Raw genomic sequence first — 10,758 nt, 5'->3', positions numbered from 1 at the left:
TTCATTTATAACTTTTTAATAGAAATGAATAACAATGGTTATCACTTACATAGAGCTTTAAGGTTTGCAAAAGGATTTAGACATATAATCTCATTTGATCCTCACAGCAACCCTGGGAGATAGGTGTAATTATTGCCTCAATTTTGCAGAGAAACTGAGGCAGGCAGCAGTTAAGTGACTAGCCTGCTGTGGGGTGGGCCAGCCTTCCACAAGGGATGGGGTCATGGAGGTGGGATGGTGTTGGTGAAATGATGGATGGGACACAGCTTTCGCATTCAACCCGCAGCACACATTTCACAGCATAAACTGTTCCACCTTGGCTGAGTCCTGGCTTTATTTTATACCCTCGTGATCACACATCTACTTGGCACACAGTTTCATTCTCAACATGCATGTTTCCATGGAACCCAACAACAGACAGGAAGCCTAGAGAGATAGTCAATGAAACATTGTTGCTAAGGGCACGATCAGTGGGTAGAATCAACATGACCCAGATATAGGTTAGGGAATTCAGAGCACAGATTTGCCAGAAGTTTTTATGCCTAGAAAAGAGGGTCCTATCTAAGTGGGTATATAAGAATCCTTAGGTTTAATTTTGTAAGTGGTCTCTCCTGGTAATATCCTGGGGGGACAGAGTGGGACATCTGTATTAACCCTGCAAGCATGTTGCTCTCATCTATTTTTCCTAGGGCTAAGTAAGAATAATAATCATGGCAATTCCAATAATAAGGGGATGTTAATAATGAAAGTCAACGTAGGGGGGTTTTGGTAGGTGTTTCCATGGTTTCCACATGGACCGTGTCAAACAGCATGGTCTTTGATGGCTCCCAGCACTAGTCTAGTATGTGTCTGAGACTGGATTTAAACTTGGGTCTTCCTGACTCCAGCCCTATCCTCTGTGAACTGCTCTAGTCCCTTCTCTTCACTGCTTGATCTCTGTATTTACATGTATAATTTTCCTTTTGTAATTGGCTGCTACTCTGTATATGGTTCTTCCCATTTATCTTTCTTCCTTCCAAATTTCTTCTGTCTTTCCACATTTCTTCATGTTCATATTTTCCATTTTTTTAAACCCATACCTTCCATCTTGGAATCAATACTATGTATTGGTTTCAAGGCAGAAGAGTAGTAAGGGCTAGACAATCAGGATTAGGTGACTTACCCAGAGTCATGCTAGAAAGTGTCTGAGGTCACATTTGAACCCAGGACCTCCCTTCTCTGGGCCTGGCTCTTAGTCCACTGAGGCACTTATTTGCCCCCTTTGCCATTTTTAATATCACTGACTTACTTGTTGCTGATAAATTGACATTTAGGTTGTTTCCAATTCTTTGCGATTACAAATGTTTCTGAAATTATTTCCATATTACAGTTATTTGTCTGTTGTGCCCTCCTACAGGAAGCCTCACTGGCCAGTGCCTCCTGCCCCAACTTCTTGGCCCCTGGAAATTTCTTTGTGTATATTTCATGGCAACTTTTATGTGTTCCTGTTGTTGTCCTCCGAAAAAATTCTGAGTCCCCTTAGTGCAGGGACTACTTCATTTTCCCCTCAGGAGCCCCATTGACTGGGCCTGTGCTGGCACACAGTAGGTACTTTTAAAATACTTTTAGTGACTACCCCACTGAACTGTGAAGCCCATGAAAGCAGGAATGATTTTATCTGGACTTTGTATCTTTCCCTGTGCTCAGCTCAGCATTCTATACATTGTAGGGACTTAAATACTTGGCTAACCTGAATTACATTCAAGTATTGATCTAAATAGATTATAGGTATAAGATAGATTATGTCTAAATAAATTAGAGAATTTCAGAAAGAAAGGACTTAAAGAACCATTGAGGCCAATGCTCCCAAGCCCCTCTCCTACCTACCCAGTGAAAGGTCATCCATGTTGTGTTTAAAGACTCAAGAGAAACCCAGGCCTTCCCAAGGCCTTTAGGCCTCTTTTGGACAGTTCAAAATGTTAGGAAGTTCTTCCTTGACATTGAGTCCAAATAGGCCTCTGCAACTTGTATTCATTGCTCTCTGGGATCCAGCTTGTCTAAAGCAGTGATGGCAAACCTTTTAGAGGCTGAGTGCCCAAACTGCACCCTCACACAACATGGGCCACCTCCCCCCACCCCTGACAGGGGCAGGAAGAAACACTCCCATTGGGCTGCTGGGCAGAGGGGCAGGGCATGGGAGAAATGTCCTCAATAGTGGTGGAGAGGAGGAGGGGAACAGCCCCCTCTGGCACACGTGCCATAGGTTCACCAATACAGGTCTAGATGAATCATCCACCAGGCTAATCACAGTACAGAGAGTTGGCTTTTCTTAGCTAAATAGCCTCATTTCCTTCAACTCATCCTCAGCTGGCATTGAGGCCCTTTACCATTCTACTTGTCCACCATGGGACATTCTCTAGCTTATCAGTGACCTTCCCAGAGCCCAGGCCTTCAGATGGGGGCTGACCAGGACAGAGGAAAGGAAGGGCCTCACCTGCTTATCCCAAGAAGTTCAGCCTCTTAATTCAGCCCAGGGTTGCATTGAGTTTTGGGCCTGTAGTCTCCCATCATTGAGTCAAGTTTAACCTGAAGTTCACTAAAACTCTCAGATCTTTTGTAAACAAGTTGCTGTCTAACGGCGCCTTCCTATCTTGTACTTACAAGGCCCATCTTTTAGAGGGTAAAAGTTTACATTTATTCTTCCTGAATTTCACCCAGGGCTTTTTGGATCATCCAATGTGTCAGTTATCCCTCCCAGCAGCCCCTGTGTCGTCTATAAATTGGACAATCCAAGGAGTTTGTCCCAACGTTAAACAGCCTGGGGGCAACCACAGACTCTGAACCTTCCACTTCTGAAGTGACCGAGAACCATCAGGGCTTTTTCCCTGGGCTTGTTTGTCCAGCCAGTTCTCATTCACTGCATGGACTTTGTGAAAAACGAGATAAACTCTTATCTGCAGTGTTCTCTGGGTCTGTCAGGTGAGGAACCCTGCCGAAAAGGAAGTTATATTGGTTTAACAAGACCTCTTCTTGAGCGTTATTTTTATCTCATATACTTAGCAGGGCTTTATTTTTCTTCTCCTGCCTTATAGGGAAAAAAGAAACGAACATTTTCGTGACAAGCAGAGTCACCTAAACCAGTTCTTGTCTTGTTATTTCAGTCAGGTCTCTTTATGGCCTCGTTTGGGTTTCCTTGACAAAGTTACTGTACTGGTTTGCCATTTCCTTCTCTTATCTCATTTTACAAGTAAGGAAACTGAGGCAGACAAGTCTAAGCAACTCACCCATAATCACACACTAGTCTGAGGCCAGATTTGAACTCGGCGAGATAAATGTTCCTGACTCTAGAGCCAACGCTTTATCCATTGTGCCACCAAGCTGCCCTTATTAGCCAGTTCCCATATGGCTATGTTAAAAACTTCGCCTTGTTTGCCTCAGTTTCCTCATCTACAAAATTACCTGGAAAAGCAAATGGCAAATCACTCTGGATCTTTGCCAGGAGAACCCCAAATCAGATCCCTGAGAGTCAGACTATAGCAACTAAACAAGGCCCTCTCTAAAAGCCAGGAGAGCATGAGGCAAAGATGATGAAGGGGGCATCGTCCGTGTCGTTCCTAGTATCCTTAGGGATGCAGGGTGAGTGATGTGCCATCCTGTAATACCCCTTCTTCCAGTCTGATGCCTGGGCCTGCAGAGGGGAGGAAAGATGCCCGTCTTAGTCCCTTCACCCACATGGGCCTGTCCATGGTCGGTGGGGTACTTCCCCTGCCCCTCTTTCCAGTTTTCCAGATATATCTGCTGCCTGCTACACTGAGAGGTCTCCACCCCGAGGCCAGCCGTCGGGATGTCCATGAGCTTGAACTCGTTCTTCCATGATGAGCAAACTCCCATCAGTCTTACCCTCCCCATCCCAATGATTCTGAAGCCCCAGCTGGCCCCCATGCACTGTTCCCTGTCCCCCCTCTCTCACTCAGCTCCAGGGGCTCCCAGCTCCCTCCAGGACCAGACACGCAGACACCCTCCCTAGGCTGGACATTTCAAGTCCTCACTAAACTCCCACATCTTACGAGAACACTTTTCTGGCCCTCCGCAAGGCTCCGTCCTTCCCTTTAGGGTTTTCATTGCCCAGCCCTGGGTATTTCGTGTTTGCCCACAGTGAGTTCTGTCCTCTGTACCATCGAATCTGAACCTCGGGGCACAGAGACAACCGTCTGCCGCTTCTTTGTACCCTTTGCCTGGCACAGTGTGGGCACTTAAGTACCCATTGACTGACTGCGTGTGGCAGCGGCCCTTACCTGAGAACGCAGCCTCGGTGTTTGCTTCTTTCCATGTAATTAGCAGTCAAGAGCAGCCGCCAAACGCCTCTCCAGAGAACACTGGGCAGGAGCATGGCTTCTGCCCGCAGATTTGCCCTGATGCTCTGGGACTCGAGAAGTGGGCCAATAAGCGAATCGTCTGAGAAAGGGGCCGAGGGAGTCCCAGGATCCCTCCACGTTGTCCTTGGGCCTTCCCATCTTCCCTTTCCAACACCATGTGTCTGTGCTCCAAGAAGCCAACCGGACAGGACGGTTGCCAATGGGATGCCGCTGCCGTGGGAATGGGGCTTGCTCCCCCGGTGCCATTTCCCTGCCCAGCTCTGCTCTCACATTTCAATGCAAACATTCCAGGCTCCATTGTCCCGCTGTGCGTCTCCCCGGTCCCATCCCTCTCTATCTTCTCCGTTACATTTTCACACTCTTCTTTGATTACTGTACATTATTTCTGCACAATTGCTGCCGGCCATTGATTCTATCATCGCTCGGGTTTCTATTTCCCATTGATTATGGCTTTTCCTGAAACCGAATTCTTCCCCCTCTGGGGCTGCTGGTTTGGCAGGACTCTGTTCCTGAGGGATGTCTTCCTTTGGGGACCTTGACCTTCTTCCACCCCCAGCCCAGCCCAGCCTGTCCTTGCCTCTCTCCTGGCTTCCTGATCCATCTCCCTGCTGGGGCTTTTCTCTCTTGCTTTGTCCATGTGGGCTTTGTTTAGCAGGCTTCCTCCTTGGCCCTAAAAGTGAACTGTGAACCAACTTGTGTGTTTTAGGAGAAACTCAATCTTGCTGAGGTGCCGAAGTGGCCCGATCGGTTTATTCTAAAGTAGAAATCTGGCCCAGATGGTACGTGTGCCCCTGACTGTAAAGGGCAGTGGTGGAACCTTGAGAAGATATAAAGAATGCCATTCCCCGGTTGATAAGTGGCCAAAGGGTACAAATGGGCAGTTTTCAGATGAAGAAATCAAGGCTATCAAAAACCATATGAAAAAATGTTCTAAGCCCTCTTGATGTCCATTAGAACAACTCTGAGGGACCACCTGTCAGATCGGCCAGGAGGACAGTAAAGGAGAAAGGACAGTCTGAGGGCCCGGAACGTCGGTCAGATCCGGCACGGGGCCGGCACAGCCCAGATCTTAAAGTTCGTTTCCTTCACATAAAGAAGTCCATTTCACGTGAAAAAACCATGCGGTAGAGACCCCAAGCCCTCGCCTTGGAGCGCCCATCGCTTGTAAAGGAGGATCTTCAGCCAGTGTTTCTTGGGGGCCTGCTCTGCACCAGGAGCCCAGCGCGAGGCCGCCCTGCCCTCCAGCCTGCCTTCTCGCGAAGCCGTCCCGCGTGAGTCAGTGGCATCAGTTACCGTGAGACAGAGGGATGGAACGGGAAGAACGCGAGAGGAGGGACCGGCCCAGAGAGCCGAGTTTGGTTTCTCTCTCTGGTACCCAATGCGTGGGGGACCTCTGACAAGTCACAGCCCTTCCCTGGACCTTGGTGTCCGCCTCTTTGAATGGATGAGTCAGACTCGGCGACCTCTAAGGTGTCTCACGGCTCGACGTCTTCCAAAACCATGAAAAGAGACTCTTAGTAAATTGGCGATAAAGACTAGATGAGATCACGGACTGTGTAACCAGATTCAGGTCATTCCAGCAAACACTTGTAAGGCGAGAAGTTAGGGCAAACTTCGTGTGACTGGAGTGGCCACTCATTGTTTAGAGGGCCAAAAGCAACCCTCTGGATCCGTGCACCTACGGGGACAGGCCAGCCCCAGCACCTTCCACAAATGTTAGACGTCCTCCGAGCATCATCATTTCCACTGTGGGAGAGCTCCAACTGCCTAATTTATAACCTTTCTTTGGGGGAGCGAGGTGGCGCAGTGGATTTAGAGACAGGAAGTCCTGAGTTCAAGTTTGGCCTCCGTGTGGTACCTAGACGAGGAATGACAGCCTCCCTCGTTGTGGGTGCTGGACCTCCACGATCCATCTAAAATCTCCACCACATTTGGCGCATCAAGCTTGACATCCACTCCAACCATGGGGTCTTTTTCCCCTGAGCTGCTCTTGAGCTCTCTCTCTCACCTCCCATGTTTGTCTGGTTGATTGGCCTTAAACCCGAAGGCTTCCTTGTGCTCACACTGGCCCGCTTTTTTAGCCAGTCAAGATCTTTCAGTCCCAATTCTGCCACCTCCCCTGTTGGTCCAACCTCGGACCCTCCACAGTTTTGTTGAGCATCTGGGCCGCATCCGTCTCGTTGATAAGATGCTGACAAGCAGGGCTGAGGAGAGGCCCCTGGACGCCATCGTGATGTCCCTCCGAGCGTGCCCTCCCTGCTCCTTTCCTGTCACAGGAGCGGCCTTCCTGAAATCTAAGGACACGCCGGCCACGGTAACCCTGCCAAGAAAGGAGGCCGCGGCGGGTGCTGCTTTTTCTAAGTGCTTAGAAACTGTTTAGAAAAGAACCTCTCCAAGAATTCAGCCGGGACCCAAGTCCAGCTCAGTAGCCATCCGCCAGTCTTCTCGTTTGAAGGCCCAGACCCACGCCAGCCTGGACTGCTCGTCCCTAACCATCATTTCCCCTGACTGGACGCTCGTGATCTTTGGTTTTTAACCCAATTTCATGTAGAGAAGAAGCGTGTGGAAGGGAGGGAGCCTCATGGCAGAGGCCAGCGCCCAGGGAGGCCCTGAGGACCTTCCAGGCCAAAAAGCAAAGCAACAGGGCTGGCCTGAGGCCTGAGACGCTGGAATGCAGGCTCCCCACTCTCCGAGTGGGCCCTGTTCAAGGCAGCCGTCATCCCCGCCGGCAGAATGTCCCAGCAGGCATTGGAGCGGAAGGCGTTTCCCTCTCCGGTTCCAGGTCCTTCGTTTCGTCTTCGATGGGCCGCGGCCTTGGGAGCAGGCCTGGGAAGGGGACGAGAGCTTCTTAGAGGAGCAGGGGAGGTGGGGGGACCCTGGAGGCCTTGGGGACGTGCGGCCAGTTAGGATCGAGGGAGACAAAACGTCTTCTAGGAGGAGCAGCGAGAAAGGAGGCCCGCTTGGCCAGATTCCGGAGCCTGGGCTCTAGGCCTGCATGGTGGTGGGGCAGCCTCGGGCTGTGGAAAGCCTTTAGACTTTACAGGAGTTTGTTTTAGCCACCAGAGTTCATTGAGCAGAGGAGGGACAGGATGCACTCAGCGTTTAGGAAGCCTAAAAAACCTATTTGATAGGTCGCATCTCAGCATTTTAAAGGTGTTTTTTTTTTTTAATTTAAAAGGTTTAGAAGTATTTGATGTGGGGACAGCTGGGTGGCTCAGGGAGCTGAGCGCCAGGCCTAGAGACAGGAGGTCCCGGGTTCCAGCCGCGTCAGACAGCCAGGCCTAGAGACGAGAGGTCCCGGGTTCCAGCCGCGTCACAGACAGCCAGGCCTAGAGACGAGAGGTCCCGGGTTCCATCCGCGTCAGACAGCCAGGCCTAGAGACAGGAGGTCCCGGGTTCCAGCCGCGTCACAGACAGCCAGGCCTAGAGACAGGAGGTCCCGGGTTCCAGCCGCGTCACAGACAGCCAGGCCTAGAGACGAGAGGTCCCGGGTTCCATCCGCATCAGACAGCCAGGCCTAGAGACAGGAGGTCCCGGGTTCCAGCCGCGTCACAGACAGCCAGGCCTAGAGACAGGAGGTCCCGGGTTCCAGCCGCGTCACAGACAGCCAGGCCTAGAGACGAGAGGTCCCGGGTTCCATCCGCATCAGACAGCCAGGCCTAGAGACAGGAGGTCCCGGGTTCCAGCCGCGTCAGACAGCCAGGCCTAGAGACGAGAGGTCCCGGGTTCCAGCCGCGTCACAGACAGCCAGGCCTAGAGACGAGAGGTCCCGGGTTCCAGCCGCGTCACAGACAGCCAGGCCTAGAGACAGGAGGTCCCGGGTTCCAGCCGCGTCAGACAGCCAGGCCTAGAGACGAGAGGTCCCGGGTTCCAGCCGCGTCAGACAGCCAGGCCTAGAGACGAGAGGTCCCGGGTTCCAGCCGCGTCACAGACAGCCAGGCCTAGAGACGAGAGGTCCCGGGTTCCAGCCGCGTCACAGACAGCCAGGCCTAGAGACAGGAGGTCCCGGGTTCCAGCCGCGTCAGACAGCCAGGCCTAGAGACGAGAGGTCCCGGGTTCCAGCCGCGTCAGACAGCCAGGCCTAGAGACGAGAGGTCCCGGGTTCCAGCCGCGTCAGACAGCCAGGCCTAGAGACAGGAGGTCCCGGGTTCCATCCGCGTCACAGACAGCCAGGCCTAGAGACGAGAGGTCCCGGGTTCCAGCCGCGTCAGACAGCCAGGCCTAGAGACGAGAGGTCCCGGGTTCCAGCCGCGTCAGACAGCCAGGCCTAGAGACAGGAGGGCCTGTGTGGAGCCGCCCTGGAGGCGGCCTTCCGTGTTTACAGAGTTTCTTGATTTCAAGGAGAGAATTTTGTGTTGTTGTGAAGAAATTAGAAACGTCCGTCCTTGGGCGTCCGTCCGTCCGGGCTGGTGCCAGCTCGTGGTGCAAGGCCGACTGTGCTTTCAAAGGCAGTGGGCGGGAGGACTGGGCAGCAGCCACTTGCCAAGACGAATTAGCTCCCTGCCCGGAGCCCGCCGGGGTTTCTGAAACCCAACAGCAGCCCCTTTTTCTTCAGGACGGCCCGGAGCGGCCGAAGGCTGTTGTGGCCGGAGCTCTCTGGCCGCCCGGCTGCTCCATCACCCTCCCTATTCCTGCTCCCTGGAGGGGGTCAGGCCTCTCCTCTGGGGTGTAGCGTCCTCGGGGTGCCCAGCCAGGCCCCACGAGTGTGCTCAAAGCAGGGATGGGAACCAGAAGGCCGGGGTGGGGAGAGGCCTTGCTTTCCCTTCCCGGGCCGGGCAGGCGTTCATCTGTCACGAGACGAATAGGATTCGACTGCGGAAGAAAGAAGGCCTGGGATGGGGCCTCAAGGAGAGCTCCGGCGCAGGGAGGCCCCACAGGGACGAAGCTGGCCATCAGGACGAGGCCTCCCGGCGTGGCCTTCCTCGGCCGGGCTGGCATCGAGGTGGCCGGGGCTGTAGACAGCTCGCCTGGCAGAGGTTTTCCAGGGAGGAGAGACCAGTCAAAAGTAGCCCCGAGGCAGCTCCCCTTCCTGGGCTGGGCCCAGCTCTCGGAGCTGGGGTCAGAGTGCCAGGAAGGACGATGGGTAAACAGCTGGGCCCATTGTGTCCGTCCCGGCCTCCCCGGAGGCTGCCTCGGCCTGGATCCCCTTACAGGCTCTTCGCGCTGGGTCGGCCTCATCCTGTGACAAACGCGCCCACTGTGGAGGCCCCGAGATAGCGATCAGAAACCCAAACCGGCCGGGGCGAGGCTGGCGGGATGCGGGACTCTTTCAGCCTCGCTTTCCCAGGCAGGCATCGCCTTTCAGGGAAGGGCCGGCCTTTGTTCCCGTCTCGGGGCACCGGGAGGCCTCTGTGTCTGGCCGGGGTGGCCGAGGGTGCTCGCAGAGCTCCCAGAGGCCTCTCTGTGTCCCGCCCCCTCGCAAGCTCTCCAGACTTCCCGCCGCCCGCTGCTCTCTCCTGCCTGCGCCTCTCCCCAGGCGGGTGCCATTAGAATGGCTGCTTGTACCTGCGAGGAGTGGCGCGGCCAAAGATGCTCCTCGGCCCGCCTTTATCCTTGTGGGGGATGGACGGCCCGTAGCCAGGCCTTGTTGAACCCCAACCTCGTATTGGCTCCAAGACAGAAGACTGGCACGGGCTGGGCGGCGGGGGTGAGCTGACCTGTCCAGGGTCCGAGGCCGGGGACGAGCCAGGGAGCCTCCCAGCTGCCCCTCACTAGCGACGGACAGAGAAACTCACAAAAGGGAGATGCGCGCTCGGCCAGGGTCTGGCTCCCCTCCCTGCCCGTCAGACCCCAGGCGTCAGGAGGGGGCCGGCCGGGCCCCATTTTTCCAGCCCCTCCAGGCAGCCAGAAAGGTTTGCTGGCGTGGCTCTGCCTCGTGGGCACTAGATGGCGACAGGTTCCTCTTTGCACTTCCAGCGGCCGGCTTGGCCTGGCTTCTGTGGGACGTGCCTGGATGGGCCCCTGCCACGGTCTTCTCTGAGGGCGAGGGCTTGCCTTGGCAGCACGGCCGCCACCAGAGAGCCTTCTGATAGCCGGGCTGTCGCTGTCAGTCAACACGCCCAGCAGCCCTCGCCTAGGCCCTGTGGGGGACTCGAGGAGCCCCTTATCTGGGGAGAGAAGCGCCACAGATACACACGAATAAATACGGAACCTGTGCCGGGGGCATTGGGGGCAGGGGAGCATCCAGGAGGGCTTCTCGGAGGCGGCTCCACACCCACAGTCCCTGTGCATTCTCAGCCCGGCTTGGACGGTCCTGGGGGCCGTTCCCAGAGTTCTCAGCTCTTCCTCCCAGCGACAAGCGGCATCCGGGAGCTGCTGCTTCGGTCGCTCCTAGTGCCTGCGCCGAGCCTTCTGCCTGAGGCTCAGACGGAGGAGATTCCGTGAGCTCCAGAGCCTCCTGCCA

The 10,758-nt window shown here is 54.4% G+C and overlaps 1 long non-coding RNA gene across 1 annotated transcript; it reads right to left on the bottom strand.

Moving 5' to 3' along the window:
* Positions 1-7,840, bottom strand: LOC130457554 (uncharacterized). The gene is made up of 2 exons (XR_008916864.1): positions 4,275-7,840; positions 1-3,667 (listed from the first exon to the last, which is right to left on the bottom strand). It is a non-coding gene; the product is annotated as an uncharacterized LOC130457554 (long non-coding RNA).
* Between the last annotated feature and the right edge of the window lie 2,918 nt (positions 7,841-10,758).

Source organism: Monodelphis domestica, chromosome 2, assembly GCF_027887165.1.
Source record: "Monodelphis domestica isolate mMonDom1 chromosome 2, mMonDom1.pri, whole genome shotgun sequence".
Taxonomy (NCBI): domain Eukaryota; kingdom Metazoa; phylum Chordata; class Mammalia; order Didelphimorphia; family Didelphidae; genus Monodelphis; species Monodelphis domestica.
The sequence above is the reverse complement of the archived record's forward strand: the minus strand, read 5'-3'. Positions and strand labels throughout refer to the sequence as shown.